Below are 6000 nucleotides of genomic sequence, written 5' to 3' on the forward strand. Positions count from 1 at the left end.
CCTCACATTTCTGTGGCAGAAAGTTCTGGAATCTGAGAGGAGCCACAAATTTCCTTCCACCCAGCGTTCCCCCACGTCTCCCGATAAAAATGATACCTCACTTGTGTGGGTAGGCCTAGCGCCCGCAACAGGATATGCCCCAAAACACAACGTGGACATATCACAGAAAACAGAGCTGTTTTTAGCAAAGTGACTACCTGTAGATTTTGGCCTCTAGCTCAGCCGCCACCTAGGGAAACCTACCAAACCTGTGCATTTCTGAAAACTAGAGACCTAGGGGGATCCAAGGAGGGGTGACTTGCGGGGCTCGGACCAGGTTCTGTTACCCAGAATCCTTTGCAAACCTCAAAATTTGGCTAAAAAAACACATGTCCCTCACATTTCTGTGGCAGAAAGTTCTGGAATCTGAGAGGAGCTACAAATTTCCTTCCACCCAGCGTTCCCCCAAGTCTCCCGATAAAAATGATACCTCACTTGCGTGGGTAGGCCTAGCGCCGGCGACAGGAAACACCCCAAAGCGCAACGTGGACACATCCTAAATTTTGTAAAAAAACAGAGGTGTTTTTTGCGAAGTGCCTACCTGTAGATTTTGGCCTCTAGCTCAGCCGGCACCTAGGGAAACCTACCAAACCTGTGCATTTCTGAAAACTAGAGACCTAGGGGAATCCAAGGAGGGGTGACTTGCGGGGCTCGGACCAGGTTCTGTTACCCAGAATCCTTTGCAAACCTCAAAATTTGGCTAAAACAACACATGTTCCTCACATTTCTGTGGCAGAAAGTTCTGGAATCTGAGAGGAGCTACAAATTTCCTTCCACCCAGCGTTCCCCCATGTCTCCCGATAAAAATGATACCTCACTTGTGTGGGTAGGCCTAGCGCCCGCGACAGGATATGCCCCAAAACACAACGTGGACATATCACAGAAAACAGAGCTGTTTTTAGCAAAGTGACTACCTGTAGATTTTGGCCTCTAGCTCAGCCGCCACCTAGGGAAACCTACCAAACCTGTGCATTTCTGAAAACTAGAGACCTAGGGGGATCCAAGGAGGGGTGACTTGCGGGGCTCGAACCAGGTTCTGTTACACAGAATCCTTTGCAAACCTCAAAATTTGGCTAAAAAAACACATGTTCCTCACATTTCTGTGGCAGAAAGTTCTGGAATCTGAGAGGAGCCACAAATTTCCTTCCACCCAGCGTTCCCCCACGTCTCCCGATAAAAATGATACCTCACTTGTGTGGGTAGGCCTAGCGCCCGCGACAGGATATGCCCCAAAACACAACGTGGACATATCACAGAAAACAGAGCTGTTTTTAGCAAAGTGACTACCTGTAGATTTTGGCCTCTAGCTCAGCCGCCACCTAGGGAAACCTACCAAACCTGTGCATTTCTGAAAACTAGAGACCTAGGGGGATCCAAGGAGGGGTGACTTGCGGGGCTCGGACCAGGTTCTGTTACCCAGAATCCTTTGCAAACCTCAAAATTTGGCTAAAAAAACACATGTTCCTCACATTTCTGTGGCAGAAAGTTCTGGAATCTGAGAGGAGCTACAAATTTCCTTCCACCCAGCGTTCCCCCAAGTCTCCCGATAAAAATGATACCTCACTTGCGTGGGTAGGCCTAGCGCCTGCGACAGGAAACACCCCAAAGCGCAACGTGGACACATCCACAATTTTGGGAGAAAACAGTGCCTACCTGTGGATTTTGGCCTGTAGCTCACCCGGCGCCTAGGGAAACCTACCAAACCAGTGCATTTCTGAAAACTAGAGACCTAGGGGAATCCAAGGAGTGGTGACTTGCGGGGCTCGGACCAGGTTCTGTTACCCAGAATCCTTTGCAAACCTCAAAATTTGGCTAAAAAAACACATGTTCCTCACATTTCTGTGGCAGAAAGTTCTGGAATCTGATAGGAGCCACAAATTTCCTTCCACCCAGCGTTCCCCCAAGTCTCCCGATAAAAATGATACCTCACTTGTGTGGGTGGCCCAGGTGCCTGCAACATAATAAGGCCCAAAACCTGAAGGGATAGAAGGGATAGCACAGCAAGTTTATAAGGGCATATTCTTTTATACATCTTTAGACGGACTCTGCTTTGGGGACCCACATAAGTGAGGTGTCATTTTACTTGGGAGACTGAGGGGAAAACTGGGAAGTAGGAATTTTGTGCTGGAGCGGTGATCCTACTAAGAAAAATCAGGAAAATATGCTTTTTTATGCAAATTGTGAGGTTTACAGAGGAGTCTGGGTAAGAAAATGTTGGGGGAGCCACACAAGCCACACCTCCCTAGACTCCTTGGGGTGCCTAGTTTTAAAAAGTTTCTGGGTTTTGTAGGTTTCCCTACATGACGGCCGCACCCAGGACCAAAAACATAGGTGGGCCCTCCCCCCCAAACACAGGTATTTTTGGAATATATCACTTTGATGTGTGCACATACGTCCGTGATGTGCCAAACACTAAAATTGTGAAAAGAAACACACTTAGGTTATGTGAAGAAGACCCCTCACCCACCAACCAAGTTGGTGGCATGCTTCATCATCGGGGTCCCACCTGAGGCACCTAGCGTGTCTCAAGTGTGCTGCGACGCCTGATTACAGCGGAGCAGGTTTTGTCATTTGTACCACACATACTGGTTGGATTTGGCACGAGGGTGAGTGATGGTTCAGTAGATCAAATTTTATTAACAAGAGATTTCACAAAAGTGAAATGCACTGGTAATAACTGAAAGGCCAAAAAACTGAACCAATGACTCACAGCTCGTGAGCTGTAAAGCCACGACAAGGCATTTACAGTCCATTCACACACCTTTCATACATGACATGCACTAGACCATTCACGCCGCCAGCCACGGGCCCAGCACATTACAAGACTCGCATCCACAGACAGCGCCAGTCAAGGGCCCATCACTTTCATACGCCCACATGCCTGATACAGCAATCACACCAGCTGATGAGTGTGTGGACTGGCGTTTGGCCGGCACTGCCAGCCAAGCGCCACACCACCAGCCAAGCGCCACCCCACCCACACCACCAGCCAAGCGCCACCCCACACACACCGCCAGCCCAGCGCCACCCCACACACACCGCCAGCCAAGCGCCACCCCACACACACCGCCAGCCAAGCGCCACCCCACACACACCGCCAGCCAAGCGCCACCACACCCACGCCGCCAGCCAAGCGCCACTCTACACATGCCATCCCCTTTTTTTTGTTTTTAAACAACAAAGAAACCACTAATCATAAATTAGTACAAAACTACAAACACAAAAGCTCTAACTGAATACATGACTAATGCCAACCGTGAAACCGAACATATAAAAATATAAAACACCAGTTTACGCTCACGGAATTTCCCAATAATTCTTCTGTGTGTGGTAGCTCCTGAAACAGCCACCCACACACAGCCCAGGCTTTGAAGGACAATCAGGGCAGTACATCCTAGTCTCCTTCCTGATACCTCTTCGAGCACAGACTCTACATCTCTTAGCAGGAAAGTTTTTTTGGGCCGTGGGAGGAATGTGCTCAGCAAAGTGACAATCTTTCAATCTAGCCACATCCTCCACCACTGCTTCTCTAGGAACTCTTGCCTGTTCCAGCACAACAAGGCTAGCTATGATAGACTCCTGAAATTTCACAAATGTCATCCTTGACTCTGGAGAACTATCCTTAAACACAACAAAAGCATTAAAAGTTGCCAAGTGGAACAAGTGAAGCGCTAATTTCTTATACCACACATAAGTCTTACGAGCAGCAGTGTAAGGTTCTAACCTCTGATCTACTCTATCAACACCACCCATGTGCTTATTATAGTCTAAGATGCACACAGGTTTGCGCACTTCGGCAACCTGACCCCAAACAGCCACAGGTGAAGTACTCTCATCATGGATGGTGCTTAGCATGTATACATCCCTCTTGTCTACAAATTTCAGAGCTAGCAGCTCATCATTCCGCAAGGCACTGCACTGTCCCTTCTCAAGTTTTTTACAGACAAGCTCTTTTGGATAGCCTTTCCGATTAGAGCGGATTGTGCCACAAGCAACAGTGTCCACTCTGAACAACTCCTTGACCTTTGTTAAACAGTCGTCTACCAAGTTCTCTCACAATTTTCTCACTAACTCCGAAAGTGGGAGGACAACCAGGGGGGTCAATATTGGAATCCCTACCAGTGTAGACCCGGAAATTATAAACATATCCTGTACTACTTTCTGACAGCATATACAATTTAATTCCATACCGTGCCCTCTTGCTAGGAATGTACTGCCTAAAAACCAAACGACCCTTGAACAGGACCAAAGACTCATCTACAGATATTTCTTTCCCTGGAACATAGATCTCTGAAAACCGATCTACCAAATGATCAAGGACAGGTCTAATCTTAAAAAGACGGTCAGAATCAGGATGATCTTGTGGCAAGGCTAAAGCATTATCTACAAAATGCAACATCCGAAGAAGAAGCTCATACTGGTTACGACTCATGATGGCAGGAAATATAGCAGTTGCCATCAAGGGACTAGTAGACCAATATGAAGACAGCGATGGCTTCCTTATCAGCCCCATCAAAAAAGTTAAACCCAAGAACTTTTTCAACTCTTCCAGATTTGTGGGAATCCACCGGCTAGCTCTAGAGTGTGGCCTAAGTCTGGCAGCGTTGTCCCTCAAAAACTGCTCTGCATACAAATTAGTCTGCTCAACAATCTCTTCCAAAAATATATCGTCCATAAACAACTCAAAAAAGTTGACGGGCAAAAAGTTTTCCGTATTAACTCGACACCCTGGAAAACCAGTAAACGCAGGCAACTGTGGCTGCTCCATGTTTGGTGCAACCCATGCGTCAGGTCTTCCAATGGGAAGCCTTTCAGCCGCTGGCTCCTGCACCATTGGCACATCACTGTCCTCCTCTAAAACAGGCCCTTCATCAGCACTGAGAGTGGCTTCATCATCAGATGATTCATCTCTGACAGAAAATTCACTTCCAGAATCCTGCACTTCCTCTTCTGCCTCAGATGCAGAGTCAGTCTCATATTCATGGTCAGAAGATGACTCAAAAAGCACACTAACAACCTGCTGAGCGGTCATCCTACGGCTGGCCATGATCCTTCCTACTAAAATTAACTGGACAAATACACCACCAACAACCAGCACTGTGTAAGATAAGTAACAAAGTATAGGTTTATCACTAAGAATTATAAACTCAAAAACTATACTGCTCACTTGCCTGAAAAAGCTTGACTCACCAGCAACTACTCTGCACAGCCACAGCAATCACCAACGATATCCCACTAAAAAGAGAAAAAAAAAAGCAAATTAGACATAAGACAACACAATAATCATTGTGCATAACTCTAAGGACAATTTCACACACAATCCTGCATTCAGTTTACCACCTACAAACATGTCATTCATGCATTGCAACAATACTCACTTGGAGTAAATTTATTTACTTACCTAAAACATGCAACTACGCAAATGTGAGAAACTGGGGCTGATTGCAGAGGCCCCATAACTTTTTGCCCCCATTTTCCACTTTATGCTGGTGTTTTCCTGACTCTGATGGTGCCCTGGGTACTGCTAACCAGTCCCAGGGCCTGTGCTCTGTGTAAAATGGATATGCAAATTAGGCTAATTATAATTGGCTAAGTTAACCTACCTATAAGTCCCTAGTATATGGTAGGGCATGTAGGTTTAGGGACCACAGCATAGGTGGTGCACACCTAGGTGCATTGCTGAGGTGCCCAGTGTCATTTTAAAAGCAAGCCTGCCTTGTTGGCTGCTTTTAAATTAAAGTTATATGCAAATTCGACTTTGGAATTAAAGGTACTTCCAAAGTCTTAAACTACCTTATTTTTACATATAAGTCACCCCTAAGGTGTGCCCTATGTGCCCCTAGGGCTGGGTGCCATGTAACTATAAGCAGGGACTTTATAAAAATAGATTTATAAGCCCTGGAGAGGTAAAAACAGCCAAATTCGTTTTTCCCTCATTGAAGTAAATGGCCTTCATAGGCT

Source organism: Pleurodeles waltl, chromosome 5 (assembly GCF_031143425.1).
Source record: "Pleurodeles waltl isolate 20211129_DDA chromosome 5, aPleWal1.hap1.20221129, whole genome shotgun sequence".
NCBI classification, from domain to species: Eukaryota; Metazoa; Chordata; class Amphibia; order Caudata; family Salamandridae; genus Pleurodeles; species Pleurodeles waltl.